At 38.3% G+C, this 12,006-nt stretch overlaps 1 protein-coding gene across 1 annotated transcript in view; it reads right to left on the bottom strand.

Moving 5' to 3' along the window:
• Positions 1-7,222, bottom strand: part of LOC138836936 (contactin-associated protein-like 3) — a 185,144-nt gene extending 177,922 nt beyond the window's left edge. Inside the window, exon 1 of the mRNA XM_070035639.1 lies at positions 7,145-7,222. The gene's annotated coding sequence lies outside the window, so the exon portion shown is untranslated. The remainder of the gene's footprint in view (positions 1-7,144) is intronic.
• Positions 7,223-12,006: the final 4,784 nt, after the last annotated feature.

The following is a 12,006-nucleotide window of genomic DNA, read 5'->3' as shown; positions in this document are numbered from 1 at the left end:
AGTAGTTTTGTAAAGATAATTTAATTAGAACTTTTTTCTTAATGTAAAGCCAACTAATCTTTCTTCTTAATCATATACATCCCTTCATTCCAAAAATGAGGGTTAATTTATTAATTTTTGCAAAAGTATTTTCTTGGTAAAGCAGATTTTGTACTTCCTACTCTTCTGTGTAGTGGTTTCTTTGGCCATGTGAGCATAATTTCTACTTAGAGATCATTTGACAAACATGAGTAGTCTTTTCACTCGTCTCAGAAAATGCCATGTGCAAAGCATTAGTGTTTGAGTTGTGATTTTATACTGACTCTTGTTTTTGTGAGGCTTTGTAACATTGAGCAAGTCAATGGTACTGTCTCATTCAGCAACAAAACAAGTTTAAAACCTCTATAATACACCTTACAATCATTTCCCAAAATAAATAAACTCTTTGTGCCTTCTCTATTAAAATATGCTTGAATCTTTTGAGTACTCTGACAAAATCTTAAACATTATCATGTAATAAGAAAAGAGTAATTTAAGATGAAGATGACTATTTTATAATCATGTGATTTCTCAAACACCTTTATGAGGAAAATTTCAGCATACACCAGAGGACTGGAGCTTTCTTTACATTTTCAAAATAAGCTCATACTTGAAAATGGGTGATTGATTAAAGCACTTATAGATTAGGCATGCATTAATCTCTGTAATCTGAGTGTTTTGGTCTGCTTATTTTAGATGTTCCTAAAACATCAAAAGAAACAAGGACAATTAGCAAGAAGCTAGCAAGTAATCCTGCATACCAGTCCTTCATGAGTGAGCCAGTCAATGTTCTAATGGTCCCAGTTAGTTTCTGAATCTTGATTGCCTTTTTTTAAGATCTCCAAAAGCCTTACAATATCTTCTTTCCCTCTGCTGATCATCAAGGCTTTATGATTATTCAATGAAAGTTTTGTCATATCAGTTGGGAAATGAAAAAGCAATGGTTAACCTACAAACAATAAAACATTTTTATAAGCTTTCCAGAACACATCTGAATGTATCTACCCTAAAATTAGATTTTAAAAGGCATTTAAAAAATGAAAACCTAAACAGGTTGAATTAACACTGATAAGCCTAACAGAATGCTGAGAGGTGGCAAGCATTACACAGCTTTAAATGCTTGTACCTACACTGAAATATATCTGTTAGGAAAATGATTTTTATTTAAACATTGATCAAGACAGAATCAGAATCCCAGGAGCAAATCATGTTACCCCCTAAAGAGAAGGATGGAAGAGAAACAGAGATTAATCAAAGCAGGGCAATGTGTTATAGCAGCCAATGGGCTTTGGAGCTAAGAAAGAAAACCAGAACCACCTCCCAGCCACACAACCTCTGAGTTTCCTTATCTCTGTCTACAAAACTCTGAAATGCTGAATATATAATACTCAATGAGTGTTAAAACATGGACTAACTAGCTCACTCCTCATAAGTGCATCCTCTACCCAAACACCATCATGACTTTAGCCAAGGGAGATTGGGTATAATGGCTTGTTACTATTTGAAGGACCATGAATGATTGAAACCTGTGTGGCATCACAGCCAGTGAGTGTAAGCAAAGACTGGGGTGCAGGCTCATGTTTCAGTGGTTGGGGGGGAATTCACACAAGTGGAATGTTGAGCCAGATTTGAAACTGGTAGAAAGTAGAGGTGATTCCATAATTGGTTTCCAGTAATTATCTAAAAAGCAGGAAGAGTAGAATAAGAGTTGATGTGGAAATGGTAAATAATAATAATAATAATAATAATAATAATAATAATAATAATAATAGGCACTTGGAAGTGGAGTTGTAGCTCAAAGTTGTAGAGTGCTAGCCTTGAGCAAAAGAGCTTAGGGAGAGCACCCAGGCCATGAGTTCAAGCCCCACAACTGACAAAAAACAAAGTTAGTTTTAAAAAAATAAATTATACATGCTTTTTTATTCAGGAGAGAAGGGTGTTTGGTCATTTTAGTGTCGGGGGCATTTTTTTATGTTTGTCTGTGTTTAGACAGGATTATTGAGTAGTATTATTATTGTCCTGATTCATCTCAGTTGTCTGATTCATCTCAGAGAAGTCTGATGTGATGCTGCAGAAAGTTCTTCATGGTCAGCAGGCCAAGACCTACACTACCTTCTCAGTCCAGCTGATAGAGGTGGCCATCCCAGCTGGCACATGCTCCTTTCCTTTACTCATAGCAATCTATTACATATTTAGTCATTATCTAGATATTTAACAGAAGAGTAGGTATTCATCATATACAACATTATGTTTTCAAATATGTATATATTATGGGAAAGCCAAATCAGACCACACAATATATAGATTACCTAGTGTTCACTTTTCTGATGATACAACTCACTCAATCACTTACAAAATATACTACATTGCTGCCAATAGTCACCATGGTGAAACACAAATACTTTGAAGTAATAATTCTTTGCAAATATTTTCTAACCATTGGCCAATATTTCTATAACTCCACCACTCCAAGCTCTTATCTCACATCATGTCTACAGCATACAGAGAAAGAAGCCAAGCCTACCCAGCCATTAAAAAGGAAGAATGGAATTTGAATCCAAGTGCATCTTTGGGGATCCTGACCAGCGCCTATAACTTCTGTATAATTCAATCTCTTGATGACAGTTGGCACCACCTTAAAATCTGTACTTGAAGCATGGATACATCTGACTCATGAAAAGCATTTGATAAAGATATATGGAATAGAGTTGCTATTATTATAGGCTTATTTTTCATTTTTCAGGATGCCTGCCTTATGAGTTAAGCATGCAATAAAGAACTGGAAACTCAGTATGTTCACACAAAAAAATTAAATTAAATTAAAAAAAAAAGAACTGGAAACTTGCTTCTGGGCCAGACTTTATAATGAGCTGACTCGAAATGAGCTACAGAATTCCTTAAAAACCTTGCAAAGTCCTGTTATCTAAGGAAGACTAAGCATGCTCAGTGAAACCAATTTGATTCTGTTTTGAAAAAGGACCTTCTCTAAATAGTCTTGTGTAGGAACACAAATCAAAAACAAAGATTCTTTCATTATTTTTTCTTTTTTTGGGGGGGTCAGATCATGGGGCCTGAACTCTGGGCCTGGGCACTGTCCCTCAGCTCTTCAGCTCAAGGCTAGCGCTCTACCACTTGAGCCAGAGCACCACTTCTGGCTTTTTCAGTTTATGTAGTGCTGAAGAATCGAACCCAGGGCCTCAGGCATGCAAGGCAAGCACTTTACCACTGAGCCACCTTCCCAGCTCATCATTATTTATTCTTAAGAAATACAAATTTAACCAGAGGATTGACACAGAAGCTACCGAATTAAGTGAGGCCATACTTCAAGAAGAACTAACTGACATCTACCAAGTATTTCACCCTAAAACAACACAGTACACATTCTTCTCAGCAGCTCATGGAAGTTTCTCCAAAATAGACCATATAGTTCATGCAAGGAACTTAAAGCAAGTACAAGGGGATTGACATAATCCCCTGTATCCTATCCGACCACACTGGAATCAAGCTAGTTCTCAATTACAAAGCATACTGCAGAAATTACTTAAATACATGGAAATTGAACAGCATACTTCTAAGCAACCTGGGTAGCAGAAGAAATTAAAAAGTTCCTACAATTCAATGAAAATGAAGACCATCACAAAGAAATTTGTGGGACACAAAAGCAGTCTTGAGGCACAAATATATCGTCCTCCGTGCCCACATCAAGAAAATAGAGACCAACCAAGTAAATAATCTCATTACAATTAAAACAGCTAGAAAAAAACATGAAAAAATGGAACCTAAAATTACTAGACAGAGCCAGAAAACCAAATTAAGAGCAGAAATTAATGAGCTAGAGAATACAAAAATTATAAATAAAATTAATTTTAAAAAGCTGGTTCTTTGAGAAAATAAATAAAATTGATAGACCTTTGGCAAGATTAATTAAGAAAAGAAGAGAGGAAACCCAAATTAACAAGATCAGGGATACCACAAGAAAAATCACAACAAATACACAAGATATCCAAACAATGATAAAGAACTATTTTCAAAAGTTATACTTTCTAAAGAAAAAAAACCTAGCAGAAATTGATGTATTTTTAAAGAATAGCCAAAACAATTCTAGGGAATAAAGACAACATGGGAGGGCTATCCATGCCGAACTTCAAACTCTACTATAGAGCCATAACAACAAAGACAACATGGTACTGGCACAAAAACAGACCCGAAGACCAATGGAATAGAATAGAAGATCCAGAAATAAATCCACAGGCCTACAGTCAGCTGATATTTGACAAAGGAGCCAAAGACATACAATGGAAGAAACACAGCCTCTTCAACCGCTGGTGCTGGGAAAACTGGGCAGCCACATGCAGAAAACTAAAAGTGGACCCCAGCCTATCACCATGCACCAATATCAATTCAAAATGTATTAAATACCTTAACATCAAACCTGAATCACTGAAACTACTGCAGGACCGAGTAGGAGACACTTGAACTTATAAGCACAGGCAGGAACTTCCTGAACAGAGTGAATTAACATCAACCAAATCAACATATATTTCATATTCATTGCTATTCAATAAAATTTGATAATATATATGACATTGCTCACAACACAGGGGTTCTTCACCACAATCCCCACCTGAAACCACACTGACTGCTCTTGGCAGTGTGCTTTGCCAGTATGCTTTTAGGATCCTGTGAGGCTACTATGAAAGGGTAATTCCATTTTAGTGGTACCCATTCCAGGAATTGGACTGTTCTTATCAATGGCCTACCTGGATAATACTTTTAATGGGGGAAGACATACTGCAAGTTCCTATCTTATTTCGATGTAACCACTTGCTCACCTCTAGCAGAATCCTGACACACAGGCAGATGCTTCCCAAGGGAGATGAAAGGCTGACAGAAATTCACAGGTGTGGGCTGGGCCCACCTTCGTCTGACCAGTGATTAATAAAAATGACCACTGTTCCTGCTGCCCCACAAAAAGCAGACTCAGTGAAAATAAGTTTGTGTCTTCCTGAAATTTTAATAAGGACAAGAGCAGAGATATACAGAGGGTACAAATCCTAAGTGGGCTAATGTGAATTGAAAGACAGTCCCATTCTTCAGGAGGTATAGAGGTCAAGCAAGAAATACTACATTGAAACGTGTGCCAAGCCAAGCTTCTCTCCAAGGCCACTGTAATATTGTTTCAAATGGGATATCATCTAGCTACATTCCTTCCTCTCCCCATAATGACTCATTAGAGTTCCAGAACATGATATGGCAAGTGGGGAGAGGGTGAGAAAAGCAGGGTCTTCCTTCAAAGATCGAAGGTGTCTACAGGGAAGAGACAATTAGCTCCCAGGACACCTGCTCAGATCTCTGGGCGTAACCCTGAGGCTTCTTTACCACTCTGCTTATGTCATAGAGGGTTAAAGCCTTTGTTTTAGTTCCCTTTTTCTTAGGAAACAATGTCAGTTATTTGCATGCAACATTTCTGGATGTGAGGATGAAAACACTGGAGAACCCTGTTCTAGACTGGTCCAAGTGTTTGCTGACTTGACTTCTCTGTGCCTTCCAGCAATTTTCCAGAGCACAAGCTGTGGATAAAAGGCTACTTTCTCAAACACTATATACAGCTGAAAAGATACCTGTTCAACCCATGCTACAGTAACTAAAGCAAGTCCAGCCTGTTCTCATCACAGAAACTCTAGGAAAAATCACAATATAGGATTTAAAATATAAACTCTTAGAGTATTTAATTCTACATTAAATGATACTAACCTGTTACCATCTCTACAATCACCAGCTGTTTCATTAGGGAGTTTATTTTATTTTTTGTTTTTTTCTTTTTTATTGATTGTAAGGCCTGAAATCTGGGCCAGGGCACTGTTCCTCAGCTCTTCAGCTCAAGGTTATAGCCCTCTACCACTTGGACCACAGTGCAACTTCAGACTTTTTCTGCTTATGTGGTGCTGAGGAATCGAACCCAGACCCAGGCAAGCACTCTACCACTGAACCACCTTCCCAGCCCCATTAGAGAGTTCTTAATCTCCCTAATATTTAATTTAAACATATGAAGAAGCCCCAACATAGAAGATAAACTTTGCATGGTGATTAAATAGACATGTTATAATGATATGTCAAATGTGAGTTGTTTTCATTAAATATATTGGAAATAAGTTAAACTTCTACTTTGAATTTTTCTTCCTAGTGTTTAGAGCCTCTACAGTACCCAATGCTCAAAGCAAGGGACCCAGGCTCTTAAGTTTCTGACTCTAAAACTTCAGTGTTTACACACTTATTGTAATAAGTTGGAAGCCATTAGGAAGTTGAGATATTAGAAAAGAAATTATTATTTTAATAATATAACTTTAGTTGGCATTTAGTTTCATCAAAATGCATTATACTCAAAACCTGACAACTAAGGAATTGAAATCTCTTAGTAGGAGGAAAGAAAGAAAACAAAAAAGAAGGAAAGAAAGAAAGTAACAGAACTCGTGAGTTCTCAATGCTTTCAATTGTTTAATCTACTAAAGTGTTACTTGTTCAATAGGAAAAGCAATGTACTTAGTAATACTAGATTGGCATTAATACATCTTCAAAGAGTGAGCCTGTACCTCCCTTCACATGGTTAGGATGGACAGGATTCCTTATTTTCAATGCTACATTTCTGGCTTCCTCCCACTGAGGTACTAGGACTTGGACATCTCCCTATCACAAGCCATGGCTCCTACAAATCACAGAGGCATATCATGTGCTACCTTGGTTACTTTACCCAGTAGCTCTGAAATTGCCTCGTGTCTTTTCTTTATTTATTTTAGTTTTGTGATCTTTTTCTTATAATCAGCTTACTTGACCAGACACATGGTATTTTAAAACTAAAAAAGATGAAATAATTGGAAATAATCTATGACCTCAAATATTTCTTTTCTGGCTGAGTTTTCCTCATCAGCACTTATTGTCATTCAGTACAGGGGAAAGATACCAAAACAAAATAAACACAAACTTATTAGCAAGAAGAAACCTAACAAATGATAACATGAAGGTCCTTTCCTTAAATTTCAGTATAAGTAGTTTTACAGCTATATGGAAAATAGCTAAGAATATAAAATCTTTGGAAGACACCAGAGTGGACTGAAAATAGCAGACTCACCATCTCTCTTATGTAAACTAGCAAATCCAGGGCCGCGGCTGCTGGACAGAGCTGAGCTGCTGCTGAAGGATGCCCGGGGGCAAGGCAGAGGCCAGTGGAGCATCGCACTTGTCTGAACAACAACATCAAAAACATCATCATCCCTCACAGGCTACAGACACACTTAGAAAAGTGTTCCTACTCTCTACTTTCTCATCTCCCTTCTTTTTGAGTTAACAGGTAGAAAAATGCTTGAATTTGTAGCAAACATCAGTTTTCACTGAGATATGCTAGTAACTGCTAACTACAGGTTCGGATTGATTATTAAGACCTAATTTGTAGCATTTGCTGTTTCCCATGGTGTAAGTATTTCAATTTGACCAGAATTGAACCTATCCAGGGGGGTTACTGATCAACACACTAGAAAGAAATGCACAGTTTCACACATCATACAACATTTTCTCCATGCAAATAGAAGATATGTAAATAGACATTGTGCTTAAAGCATAGGTGTCATGAAATCAATACCTAGTGAACAGTTGTGAGAATTTACTTCCATTTTGCTTAATTGAAATATTACATAATTTTATTTTGACAAATGACTGGTTTGTAAAAGTAATGATTGGCTTATACTAGTAACTAAAAATGCCAGCGACTGATTATTGAATAGAGAAAAAAGTATTTCTTTCAAGGTCAGGAACAAAAACTTATGTTAAACATTGAACCCAAAAATCTTACCAGTATATAGAAGAAAATAAGTAAGAACAGGAAATAAACTGTCAACATTTCTAGATATTTTGATTGTATAAATAGAAATATAAAAAATGTTAGCTATTACATTAATATATAAAAACTCAGTATACTTCTAAACATTATCTGTTGACATGTTCTTGTATTTAAAGAATCCCACAGACTCCACTCCCAAATTACTCAAGCTGATTCAAAACATTGGCAAAGTATCAGGGTATAAAATTAATGCTCAAAAATCAATGAGAAAAGCATGGCTGAACTTAGGAAAACAACTCCATTTGTAATAGCCCCAGAAAAATATAAAGTAACTAGGAATTAACTTAAGGACCTCTATGATGAAAACTTTAAAAACCTGAAAAAGGAAATCAAAACAGAACTTAGAAAGTGGAAAAACCTCCCACGCTTCTGGATTGGAAGGATCAACATTGTGAAAATGGCATTACTTCCCAAGGCTATCTACTAATTCAGCGTGAAACCTATCAAAATTCCAACCACATTCTTCAAGGAAATAGAAGAGGCAATCCAAAATTTCATATGGAACAATAAAAGACCCCAAATAGCAAAAAAGTACTTAACAGAAAGAACAGTACTGAAAGAATATCAATACCAAATTTCAAACTCTACTACAAAGCCATTGTAATCAAAACAGCTTGGTACTGGCACAAGATGGAATAGAATTGAAAACTCAGAAATGAACCCACAGACCTATAGCCATCTAATCTTCGAAAAGGGAGCTAAAAAATAGAATGGAAGAAAGACAGCCTCTTCAGTAACTGGTGCTGGCAAAATTGGTTAATCATCTATAGAAAACTAAAGCTAGAATCATGTATATCACCCTGCACCAGAATCGACTCCAAATGGATCAAAGACCTCTGAAAACATTACAGGGTGGAATAGGAGAAACCCTAGATCTCCTTGGCACAGGCCAAAATTTTCTTAATAGAGACCCAGAAACACAACAAATCAAAGAAAGGTTGGACAAATGGGATTGCATAAACCTGTAGGGCTTCTTCATGGCAAAGGTCATAGCTAGCAAGATCAATAGAAAGCCCACAGATTGGGAGAAGATTTTCACTAGCCATACAATGGACAAGGGTCTCATATCTAAAATATACCTGGAACTCAAAAAATTAATTCCCCAACAACAAATCCTCAAAGAAACAACTGTCCAATAAATAAGTGGGCTAAAGCTCTAAAGAGAAACTTCTCTGAAGAAGAAAGAAGGATGGCCAATAGACACATAAAGAAATGCTCAACCTCTCTAGCCATAAAAGAAATGCAAATCAAAACAACCTTGAGATACCACCTCACCCCAGTTAGAATGGCTATAATCAAGAACTCTAATAACAACAGATGCTAGAGGGGATGTGGACAAATGGGAACATTACTGCATTGTTGGTGGGAGTGTAAACTTGTTCAACCACTTTGGAAAGTAGTATGGAGGTTCCTCAAAAGACACCACATAGAGCTCCCCTACTACCCAGCTTCATAAAAGTTTATAGTAATGCAATGGCGTTTTCTCAGTTTCTGATACAGTTTTAAACGACTTTCTGCACTCACGAGTGTATCCCGCCACTCCTGGGTTCCAGGTCTGCATAGAAAGAATCACGAGCGTCCTGAACAGGGCGGTAGGGCCGAGTCCGCGTCTGAGTGTCCTCCACTGGCCATCACTCCAGTCCTCCTCTTGGTGCTAATGCCTCCTTGCTGCTCTCTTCTCTTGTGTGTTTCAAGAAGCCAGAGCACACCAAAAATAAGCTTCAACCTGTAAACCCCACCGCAACCCTCCAGCACAAGGCTCTGTGCCCTGGAGCCTGCTGAGCCTCCAACCCAGATGCTCCTAGGGACACTATCGCCACTTGGTGCCGCGAGCGCCCCTGCTGGTGTCCTCGAGGAAGTGCAGACCAGACATAAACCCCGCACATTTGCCAGGTTGAGCCTGGCCAGAAGCCCTTAGAGACTCAACTGTGCTCACACACTGGGTCCAGTCCATACCTCCTCTTCAACGGTTCAATATGCTTCGGACTAAGGAAGTGAGTTGTGAGATGAGTGATATTTGCTACAGTGGAAAATATTGAGCACTCACTTTAGTAAACTTGCATATTCATTCAAAATGAGAGTTTAGGACAGAAAAAACTACTGTGGCTTTAAGGAAATAATTACATAGAACAAAAGCTTATCTGGTGTTAGCACTTAACTATGTCTATTCCAGCTTGGGAATGAGACATATCACTAAATGACTAAAAACCTTTGAACTGCTGGGCACCAGTGGCTCATGTCTATAATCCTGGCTATTCAAGATAAGAGATCTGAGGATCACAGATCGAAGCCAGCCGAGTCAGCAAAGCATGTAAGAATTTTATCTCCAATTTATCACACACATAGCTACAGAGAGAGAGAGAGAGAGAGAGAGAGAGAGAGAAAGAGAGAGAGAGAGGAGTGGAGCTGTGTAGAGCACTAACCTTGAGCACAAAAGCACAAGGACAGCACCCAGAACCTGAGTTCAAGCCCCAGAACTGGCACAAAATAATAAGATAAATTAAAAATAAACCTAATCAGAAAATGGCACAGGGCATCAACTGGAATTTTTCCACAGCAGATGTACAGCCTCATAAAACATCACTAGTCATTGGGAAAAGGCAAAACCACAGGGTCTCACCCCTTTACATCCACTAGGATAGCTGTTATAAAACAAGCAGAAGCAAGTGGAGCTGTGGCTCCATTTGCAGATGGCTAGCCTTCAACAGAAAGCACAGGAACAGGGCTTACACCCTGGGTTCAAGCCCAAGAATAGCACACATGACAAACAAGACAAAACAGAAAGCTGATATTGGTAGAAATGTGAAGAACATGGAACCATAGTTCCTTGCTAGCTTTAATCGGTTGTTTTGTTTGGCAGTGGTATGATTGGAACTCAGGACCTCACACTAGGCAGAGCTAAGGCCCTGCCTTTTTCTAGCTTTTTAGTTATTTTTCAAATATTTTTCTGTTATCTCTCTGGTATTTTTCCTCAAAGTCAGCTTTGAACTTCAGACCTCCACTGCTGTCTCCTCCTTAGATGGAATTACAGATGAGAGACACCAAGTCATCCTAGGACATTACTCCATTTCAGCAGGAAGCAGCTAGACATGGACAATAAGTCTTTTCAAAAGAAATTGGTGGGTAAAGTTGAAAGTGGGGAAAATGTAACAGGAACTGACATCTGAATATGTTCACATGTGAAGATTTAGCTCATGACTTAACCAGGATGCATCTAGTTACTTGAATTTTTTGAAGGCAGCATTTTTCTTATTTCTCAGTCTCCTATCCCCCCACCCACTTACCATTTCCTAGGAGAGGAAACTCAGGATGATTCTCATAACTTTGGTCAAGGTCACCACACTCCTCTCCTTATCTTGCTTTCCAAAGTATTGAAGGAACATTTAGGACGATGACTACATCTCTGGAGACTACACAATAAACAAGCCCATGAATACCATTAGGCTGACCATCATGCCTCAGCACTTAAATCCATCAGGAAGTCCATGCTCCTGGGCCTGTCCATAAAAGCCTCCTTCTCCCCCTACCCACAAGGACTGCTCTTCTTTCTCAGACAATAGCTCAAGTAGGTCTCATTTTGCCTGCAAATTAATAAACCTTTATTTCCTTTACTCTAAGACATTAATCTCACTAATATTGAATTGACATTGAATTCAGGGAACTGAATTTCCAGTAATATGGAAGAGTTGGGAGTTGCAGACAGGGGTCATCTTGAGACTACAAAGCAAAGTGAACAACACAAATTCCAGAGTAAAGTCTAAATTTTCAAAAACTGTTAACGATATGGACTGTAAGCAGTGATCTCCAAAGAAACAGTTTATGTCTCAGTTCAAGGGGAAAGGCATGGGAAAAGGATGGAAGTATGCCTTTGACAGGTTGAGCAGGTGAATTTGGAGGTAGGAATCTAGAGGGCCCAAGACTGAAGGACTTGCTGAGCTAGTGGCAGCAGGAGGGCTTTGTGACACATCACTCCCCTCCCCCTTGTGACTTAGTAGAAAACCAGGTCTTTGTGATGTAGGCCTTCATTTACTATATATTGCCAAAGAAACTCCCAGAGCTCAGTTGCTCAAGAGCAATAGTGCGATTCAGATGATGGA

The sequence above is a fragment of the Dipodomys merriami genome, unplaced genomic scaffold, assembly GCF_024711535.1.
Source record: "Dipodomys merriami isolate MVZ:Mamm:240054 unplaced genomic scaffold, mDipMer1.0.p SCAF_26, whole genome shotgun sequence".
Lineage (NCBI taxonomy): Eukaryota > Metazoa > Chordata > Mammalia > Rodentia > Heteromyidae > Dipodomys > Dipodomys merriami.
The sequence above is the reverse complement of the archived record's forward strand: the minus strand, read 5'-3'. Positions and strand labels throughout refer to the sequence as shown.